Raw genomic sequence first — 10,490 nt, 5'->3', positions numbered from 1 at the left:
AATCTTTAGTCCCGGTTTGAGGCACGAACCGGGACCAATGGTTGTGGGCCAGGAGCGAGGCCCATTGGTTCTGGTTCATCCCATCAACCGGAACCAAAAGGTCCAGATAAACCGGGACCAATGGCCCACGTGGCCCGGCCGGCCCTCTGTGCTCACGAACCGGGACCAATGCCCCCATTGGTCTCGGTTCTGGACTGAACCGGGACTAATGGGCTGACCCGGCCTGAACCAAAACCCTGTTTTCTACTAGTGACTCGAGGGACAAGGCTTCGGAATCCTACGGCCGTTCGCAATCGTTGACTTGACCAGGCTAATCAAACCAAAGCGACATGAAACGCCATGCATGCTGATATCATGGATCACGGTACGCAAGCCCAGTAGACCACTCTGCTAGTTTTCCTACCTCCCAACCTGGTAGCATATGCAATGCATGGCTATTAGCTTAGCTAGGCTGGCCAGAGGCGATGCTTCATGGAAAGACCATGATGTGAAGGGCGATTGCAAATTAGCATCATTGGCACGTGTACAAGCAATATTATTTTTTGTAGCGCCGGTAAGAGGCCACCTAACCTGTCACTTTGAGGGGTTAATTAGTTTAGCACTACTGGATAATCCAGAGAGTATGACAAGTCAATTGGTACTTTTTGTTATGCCGGGAATAAGACTATCCACAGTGAAAATAACATAGATGTAATATCATATGTATATACATAAAATAGATGATGTGACAAGTAATTAATGAAGAAGAAAAGACATGTGGTAACATAGCAAGTTACTTATAGTATGAGTAACATCACACATACCAAGATAAGATAAATTTATAACCTAATAATTAAAGTATTGCATGAGATCACACGTATGTTACTTCCCACTGTAGAAGTAGTAACATAAACTATTAACATATGCATGCCGCTAGCCTGAGTTACTCCCCATTATGGCAAGTCTAAGAGGCCACCTAACCTTTCGCCTTGACCCTCCAAGGAGTAAAGTTAGTTTAGTGCTAGTACTTGATAATCGAGAGAGAATGACAAGTTAATCTCGGTTACGTAACTAAGCTAGAGCTTAGGTGACGTGACTTCCAAGACGGCGTGAAAAAGTGCGATGCACATTGAGTTAACTCGGGATCAAAAGATGTTCACTCACTATCAGAAACCGCAATATTTCTGTGGGTTGGAAACCGACAGGAAAAGAGCCAAACCCGACAGGGAAAGTATTTCCTGTCGGTCACCCGTCAGGGAAAGCCGACAGAGATAGCTTGACAGGGAAACTTTCTTTTGCCTGTCGGCCGACCGACAGGAAACATTTCCCTGACGGTCACTCCTGACGGTGACCGACAGGAAAATATGATTTCGTCAGGTATAAGGTGGGCAGGAGTATACGTTATTTCCCTGTCGGTCCGAACCGACAGGAAAATTCGCAATATTTCGCTGTCAGTTCGTCACCGACAGGAATACTCATTACATTTCGCTGTGAGTTCGTGCCCGACAGGAATTTGTGCATGTCACAACCAGAATTATTAGTCCTGTCGGCCCAAAACCGCCAGCAATGGATGGTGCATCTTAATGATCCATTTAAATTTGTATACTGCATCTATCAACACAAATTATACCATGATGATTCTTGTGTCAACCACTACCATAAATTGGACTGATAAGATTTAGTTTTGCACATCTAAGTACATAACAGTTCTCGACAACAAAAGATAAATTGTTCAACTTGCAAATTGCAAGGATAAGCTTCAGTGCATTACAAACAAAATACAACATACTTCACATAAGTAGATAACCTGCCTCTAGTGTCTATTGCAACTTCCAAAATGCTACTCTATTACCAACACGACCATTAGTTCCAAAGTTGTGTTACCCTGCTCTAAGTCAACAAAGGCACTGCCCAGGTTACTACCACTCTAAGTCTCGCTTTCCAGGTTGTTGGAGTGAAGGTTAGTTGCAAAAATAGCCATGTCGCCAATATTCCCATTGGAGTTGTCACCGCCAACAGTTCCACCCAAATCACCATCACCGGTGTTGTCATCAAGTGCTTGGGTTTCAATTTGAGATGAATTAGTGCCCCCCTACATAGGATTATTTATTTAGACAAACCAGGAGAGGTTATGAAGCAAACCAGAAAAGGCTTCTCAATTAAAAGTTGCAGTAAACCATCAGGTAGAAAATATAAATGATAATAAAACCAAATGGCCTTTTGTGAGTAAACCATCAACACATCCATTTTGGACAGATTTGGCCAACAATGTTAGTAGTAATTTTAACTAAGAGAGGATGGTCGGAATAAACAATGAACATCTACCACAAATGGTGTTTCGAACATATTTGGCCAAGAACTTAAGTATGATAAATTTAACTAAATGAGAGTGACCAAAAATTGAGATCCTAGAAAAATATAATGAATCATGGTGTAAATTCACTTAAGTTGGGACTACATGTGCATGCAGGAATCAAGATGCACTCCCACAAGCATATCTCAACATATTTTTTTTGGGGGGGGGGGATTGAGAGGAAGTAGTGCCATCTATCAAGCGAAATCTATATAAAGTACCTTACTAATCAATAAGATCTAAGATATTCATGATGTGGCTAATGGCTACTCAAATAACATAATACTCTTTATTTGCAATGGTTGGCTGACCATCAGTTTGAGAAAAAAGTTTCAGGAAGTAATGTACTTACATGTGGTTGGAAACTTTCTCCTTGGCGTAGCTCCTCTGGTAGTTCTTTTCCCATCTCCTTAAAAAGGGCCTATGAACAAGTATGCAACATTAGAATAGCTGGTTTGAACAATCAATCTGAAACATGTACACAAATTTGCAAGTACCAAGAAAAGTCTTCCATGCATATCCACTATCTTTTGAAGGTTCTCATTACGTCGCTTCAGTTCTTCGTTTTCTTGAATAGCTCGTCGCTTCAGTTCTTCGTTTTCTTGAATAGTTCGCCGAAATGATGCTGAAGATAACGACCTCAATTTCTTCTCTCTAGCTATTGAGATAACATCAGCCTTCTTAATTGCTCCATCCACTATTGCTAATCGCCCATGAGGAATGCCACCTGATGACTCATATAACATTTGTCCATCTAACTCTCGCTCCTCCCAATCATCAGGATGTGCGGCTCTAGCCAAATCATAGTAATCATCCTAGAACAATAGTAATTTTAACTTGTATACTTGCAAACAGAACAAATAGTTGGTGTTAAGAAGACGAGCAAGAACATATGTGGCGTTTTTTTGCCTTCCCGCTGAGGGTGGAACTGATGCTGCCACTGCCATCCCAATTCTTTAATCCAGATTTCATTGCAGCATACGTATTCAGGGTGGTAGCCTTCTCAGGCCCATATTTCTGTGCCTACAAGACCAACTAAATGAAATACAAAATAACAAGAAACAATTTGCGAAAAATCTCATACAAGTGTGACATACCAGAATTTGTCAAGCCTCCACAAATGGCAGTGAACCTCCCCGATTTTGAGCAATATCTTCACTCTTGAAGCGAGATTCCTGCCCTCTCTTCCTTAAAGACTTGAACTCTTTTGAGCACCAATAAGCACAAAGATGAGGCCATGCATGTTCCTTAAACCATGGTATTCTGCCTTCCAGGTACTGATCATATTCAAGTTCTTTTGAACATGCCAATGTGTCATCAAGCAGCTCTCCTTTCTTCTCATAGTAGAACTTCACAACATCCACACGAACTTGATACATCATGTCCCTCACTTTTTCATTGCATAGTTGTCCAACACACGATCAACATCATCCTCCACCTTGTCCGGGTCTTCACCATCTTTCACATGAACCTCAAACAAGTTCTGCAAGTTTACAAATTTTCATGTCAAATATGCATGTGCAGTACATATTTTCAAAATAACTCCCAAGTACTTAGGGCTTACCTAAAACACTTGCTTCACACGATCTGCTGGTGTCTGCCCCTTATCATCTAGAGTATCATCGTCATAATAATCAGACCACTCCAAAGCTGGACGGGTTTTAATGACAACACCACCTTCCTTCTTCTCAATTATGCTGGGGTGTTCTCGTTTAAGAATGATTCCAAGTTGCATAGTATACTTGTAGTGTTTGGAATTAGGGTCAGCATAATTAAATTGCCTAAACAACAAGGTAAGCAGCATTTACTGAGAGGATGATACTAAGTGTCAAGCATAAAATCACATGTGAAGAAACAACCATACCTGTCACCTTCCGGTTCAAGGCCAACTTTATGACCATGTGGAGGCACTCTTAGTTCTGTCGTGGCCCTCCTTTCCCCCCCTTTTGACGAGACAGGGGCTGCCTTTGGATCACTTCACTGTTTTGAGATAAAGGAGCAGTAGTATTGACACCATCAGATCGAGACATTTGCGAGCTATCATTGTTGGGGCTGCCTATACCAGCAACAGTATTCTGGTTAGCACGGCTGGCACCGCGTCTAGTACTTCTATGACGAAGCACAACCATCTCATGCACAAATTCAAATGTGAGTTCAAGTTTACAAAACACAAAAATGCAGCTTAAAACAAAATTAGCACATGAAATAGCTTAGGAAGCAAGTTTGAGCCATATTCCACAAATAATACAATCAGTACAAAATAGTCCATAAAGCACTCAAGTTTGGGCTACAATCAGCACAAAATAGTCCATAAAACAATCAAGTTTTGGTTACAATCAGCACACAAATTTATACTAACAGAAAAGGACTACAATTTCATCAGACTAGAAATCATTTTCATCATAAGACGGTGCTGCAAACTCCTCTTCTTCATCTGATTCCTCTTCTTCATCTGACTCCTCTTCGTCTCCATCTTGTTGACCTCCAGCACATAGCTTCTCCAGAACTTCTAATTCTTTTGGATCGCTGATCTCATCTGACATAGGTGCAGTTAGACTTTCTAGGTCAACTCCCAAGTCAATGAAAAATTCACCTTCAAGCCCATTGAGGGAGTCCTGGATTAGGGGGTGTTCGGGTAGCCGGACTATACCTTCAGCCGGACTCCAGGACTATGAAGATACAAGATTGAAGACTTCGTCCCGTGTCCGGATGGGACTTTCCTTGGCGTGGAAGCCAAGCTTGGTGATGCGTATATTCAAGATCTCCTACCATTGTAACCGACTTTGTGTAACCCTAACCCTCTCCGGTGTCTATATAAATTGGAGGGTTTTAGTCCGTAGGACAACTTCATCATACAACAACCATACCATAGGCTAGCTTTTAGGGTTTAGCCTCCTTGATCTCGTGGTAGATCTACTCTTGTACTACCCATATCATCAATATTAATCAAGTAGGACGTAGGGTTTTACCTCCATCAAGAGGGCCCGAACCTGGGTAAAACATCGTTTTCCTTGCCTCCTGTTACCATCCGGCCTAGACGCACAGTTCGGGACCCCCTACCTGAGATCCACCGTTTTTGACACCGACATTGGTGCTTTCATTGAGAGTTCCTCTATGTCGTCGCTTTTAGGCCCGATGGCTCCTTCGATCATCAACAGCGATGCGGTCCAGGGTGAGACTTTTCTCCCCGGACAGATCTTCGTCTTCGGTGGCTTCGCACTGCGGGCCAATTTGCTTGGCCACCTTGAGCAGATCGAAAGCTACGCCCCTGGCCATCAGGTCAGGTTTGGAAGCCTAAACTATACGGCTGACATCCGCGGGGACTTGATCTTCGACGAATTCGAGCCACAGCCAAGCGCGCCGCACTGTCTCGATGGGAATGATATAGCTCTGCCGCCGAACAGCACTTTGGAGGCTGCACACGCACCGGTTCCGACCATTGATTCGGAGCCTACTGCGCCGATCGAGGATCAGCGGTTGGACGCTGCCTCAGGGGCTGCGATCTCAGAGGCGATCGAGCCGAACTCCAGCCCCGCACTCCGCATGGCCCGTGACTCCGAGGAGCCGGATTCCTCTCCGAACTCCGAGCCCCCCGCGCCCCTGCCGATCGAATCCGATTGGGCGCTGATAATGGAGTTCACCGTCGCGGACATCTTTCAGCACTCGCCCTTCGGCGACATCCTGAATTCTCTAAAGTCTCTCTCTTTATCAAGAGAGCCCTGGCCGGACTACGGTCAGCAAGGTTAGGATACGGACGATGAAGAAATTCAAAACCCACCCACCATCCACTTCGTAGCCACTGTCGACGACTTAACCGACATGCTTGACTTCGACTCCGAAGACATCGATGGCATGGACGACGATGCAGGAGACGAACAAGAACCAGCACCTGTAGGGCGCTGGAAGGCCACCTCGTCATATGGCATATATATGGTGGACACTCCAAAGGATGGAGATGGCGATGGAACAGCGGGGGACGATACCTCTAAGAAACAGCCCAAGCGTCGGCGTCAGCGGCGCCGCTCTAAATCCCGCCAAAGCAAAAACGGTGATTCCGGCACGGGAGATAATACTACTCCGGATAGCGCCGAAGAACACCCCCTCCAGCAAGATTCGGCACAGGAGGACAGAGGAGCCAGCCCTCACGAGAGGGCGGCAGACCAAGAGGACGAGGATGATAATTATACGCCTCCCTCCGAAGACGAGGCAAGCCTCGACGACGACGAGTTCGTCGTGCCAGAGGATCTCGCCGAACAAGAGCGTTTTAAACGCAGGCTTATGGCCACGGCAAGCAGCCTCAAGAAAAAGCAGCAACAGCTTAGAGCTGATCAGGATTTGCTAGCTGACAGATGGACTGAAGTCCTTGCGGCCGAAGAGTATGAACTCGAACGCCCCTCCAAGAGTTACCCAAAACGCAGGCTGCTACCCCGACTAGAGGAGGAAGCACCTACGTCACCAGCGCATGACATGGCCGACCGGCCACCTCGTGGCCGTGACAGAGAGGCCTCTTGGCCCTCCACTCAAGCCATGCCCCGACGCCGCGTCAAGCATACTAAGGCACGGGAAAATGCGCCCGACCTACGCGACATACTGGAGGACAAGGCAAGGCAAACAAGATCGATCTACGGATCGTGCAGGCGCCCCACGGCACGTGACGGTGATCGTCACTCCGGATGCAATAAATCCGGTCGGGCTGAACTCAACAGACAAAGCTCCTTCGAGCTGCGTCGTGATATAGCCCAATACAGAGGCGCCGCACACCCACTATGCTTCATAGATGAAGTAATGGATCATAAAATCCCTGAGGGCTTCAAACCAGTAAACATCGAATCGTACGATGGCACAACAGATGCTGCGGTATGGATCGAGGATTATCTCCTTCATATCCACATGGCCCGCGGTGATGATCTACACGCCATCAAATACCTCCCACTCAAACTTAAGGGACCGGCCCGGCATTGGCTTAACAGCTTGCCAGCAGACTCAATCGGTTCTTGGGAGGACATGGAAGCCGCATTCCTTGACAACTTCCAGGGCACTTATGTGCGACCACCGGACGCCGAGACCTAAGCCACATAATTCAGCAGCTAGAGGAATCGGCCAGGCAATTCTGGACACGGTTCCTAACAAAGAAAAACCAGATAGTCGACTGTCCGGACGCAGAGGCCTTAGCGGCCTTCAAGCATAATATCCATGACGAGTGGCTTGCCCGGCACCTGGGACAGGAAAAGCCGAAATCTATGGCAGCCCTCACGACACTCATGACCCGCTTTTGCGCGGGAGAAGACAGCTGGCTAGCTCGCAACAACAACTTAACCAAGAACCCCGGTAATTCGAATACCAAGGACAAAAGTGACAGGTCGCGTTGGAACAAACAAAAGCGCCACATTAACAGCGACAGCAACGAGGATACGGCAGTTAATGCCGGATTCCGAGGCTACAAATCCGATCAACGGAAAAAGGCATTCAAAAGAAATACTCAGGGCCCGTCCAGTTTGGACCGAATACTCGACCGCTTGTGCCAGATACATGGCACCCCCGAAAAGCCAGCCAATCACACCAACAGGGATTGTTGGGTGTTCAAGCAGGCAGGCAAGTTAAGAGCCGAAAACAAAGACAAGGGGCTGCATAGCGACGACGAGGAGGAGCCCAGGCTGCCGAACAACAGTGGACAGAAGGGATTTCCGCCACAAGTGCGGACGGTGAACATGATATACGCAACCCACATCCCCAAGAGGGAGCGGAAGCGTGCGTTACGGGACGTATATGCGATAGAGCCAGTCGCCCCAAAGTTCAACCCATGGTCCTCCTGCCCGATCACCTTTGATCGAAGGGACCACCCCACTAGCATCCGCCACGGCGGCTTCGCCGCATTGGTTCTAGACCCAATCATTGACGGATTTCATCTCACAAGAGTCCTCATGGACGGCGGCAACAGCCTGAACCTGCTTTACCAGGATACAGTGCGAAAAATGGGCATAGATCCCTCGAGGATCAAGCCCACCAAAATGACCTTTAAAGGCGTCATACACGGTGTAGAAGCCAACTGTACAGGCTCAGTCACACTGGAAGTGGTCTTCGGATCTCCGGATAACTTCCGAAGCGAGGAGTTAATCTTCGACATAGTCCCGTTCCATAGTGGCTATCACGCACTGCTTGGGCGAACCGCATTCGCAAAATTCAACGCGGTACCGCACTATGCATACCTCAAGCTCAAGATGCCAGGCCCTAGAGGAGTAATCACGGTCAATGGGAACACTGAACGCTCCCTCCGAACGGAGGAGCAAACGAAGCAGCCTCTCTAGGCAGTTCTCCAGTTCGGCCTTCAAAAAGCCGGACACTGTCAAGCGCGCCCGAAGTACCCTACAACAAGACCGTCTGGCATGTTCTGAGCTAGCGTAGCAATGCAGCCTCAACCCTAGCCCTCGCGATATAGCGAAACCAGTGCTTCACGTACATAACTACGCTCTTGAAATACCATGGGCACAGGGGAAGGGGCACTATCACGGCACGCCGGAAATGCGGCTTAAACCGCACCAGGGGCTGCCGGATTCCTTTTTTTCTTACTCTCAGGACTCCATACTTCGGACGACCCGTTCGGCAATTCAACTGCCGCACAAATGATGCAAGATCCAGGAACACAGACAAGCCACGCCGCATTATGGAACTTCCAGGTGGTCTCTATTGCGAGCAGTATACCTGTTTTTTAATACAATTCCGCGGCCTGCCCCTGGCCAGGACATGTGAAATAGTCCAATTTCTTTTGCTTATCGCACTATTTGTATCGTTCCACTTTCATAGCAACCTTTCTATAAACAATGCATAGCTTTTTGTCTATTTTTTCCATTATCCTCTTCTTATATATATGTTTATTAATAACATGTTGCATCCATACACTGTGGTACGGCAAAAATACGCTAGGGGCTTCAGTACCCATCAATATGCGCGTGAGAAGTCCGTACACTTTTACAAGTGCGGCACCCCGAACTTATAGCACTATATGCATCGGCTCTGAATCATGATTTGGGTCAATAGTTGGGTTTGCCCGGCTCCTATGTTTTGGTGCCTTACGTTCCGCTATATCGGCTAAGGTAGCACTAGGAGAACTACTGCGATTGTGCCCCAGTTGAGCTAGGCTGAGCACCTCAGTAGAGAAAGCTAAAACTGACTGTCATGATGAGGCGAGAGACCGGTCGCTGTTCGAGAGGTTTTTCGAGTCCTTAAAGACTTATGCCGCTTTGAGCGAGGAACCGGCTTTGTCCGGCCAAGGCGTGGATAGCGCCCCGAACTCGGTCTTCCGAATACTAGGGGCTTCGCCGAAATTTAAAATTATAGAGTTCTATGGCTAAGTGAGAGTGTTCAAGCATTATAGTCCGATTGCCTTGTTCGTTGTGCTGAGCGCCTCCCTCGACAGACCCAATCATGGGAAAAAGAGCGCTCAGGTGTAACACCCTGGATGTAACTTTCCCAATTTGTACTCCAACTCTTGCCGTTTCCGACGTTAAGTTATATTTATTTTCTCGGGTTCGGGTTTTGTCTCCGTGTGTTGTTGTCATTGTCATGCATCTCATACCATGTCATCATGTGCATTGCATTTGCATACGTGTTCGTCTCATGCATTCGAGCATTTTCCCCATTGTCCGTTTTGCATTCCGGCGCTTCGTTCTCCTGCGGTGGTCATTTCTATCTTTCTTTCGTGTGTGGGGATTAAACATTTCTGGATTGGACCGAGACTTGCCAAGCGGTCTTGGTTTACTACCGTAGACCGCCTGTCAAGTTTCGTATCATTTGGACTTCGTTTGATACTCCAACGGTTAACCGAGGAACCAAAAAGGCCTCCTGTGTGTTGCAGCCCAACACCCCTCCAATTTGGTCCAAAACCCACCTAACTCTGCTCCATCATCTAGAGCGTTCGATCACGATCGCGTGGCCGAAAACCGCACCTCATTTGGACTCTCCTAGCTCCCTCTATGCCTATAAATAGGTCCTCCTCGAAAATTCCGGATCCCCCTCTCCCCGAAACCCTAAATCCCAGATCCGCGCCGGCCGGACACGTCCGCCCCGGCCGGACGCGTCCGCTCCGCCGCCGCCAGCCACCCCGCACTCGCCATGTGGCAAGCCGCCGCCGTCTCCGCCCGCGGCCCGACCGGCCCGCAAC

The sequence above is a fragment of the Triticum aestivum genome, chromosome 3A (assembly GCF_018294505.1).
Source record: "Triticum aestivum cultivar Chinese Spring chromosome 3A, IWGSC CS RefSeq v2.1, whole genome shotgun sequence".
Lineage (NCBI taxonomy): Eukaryota > Viridiplantae > Streptophyta > Magnoliopsida > Poales > Poaceae > Triticum > Triticum aestivum.
Note: the sequence above shows the minus strand (reverse complement) of the source record.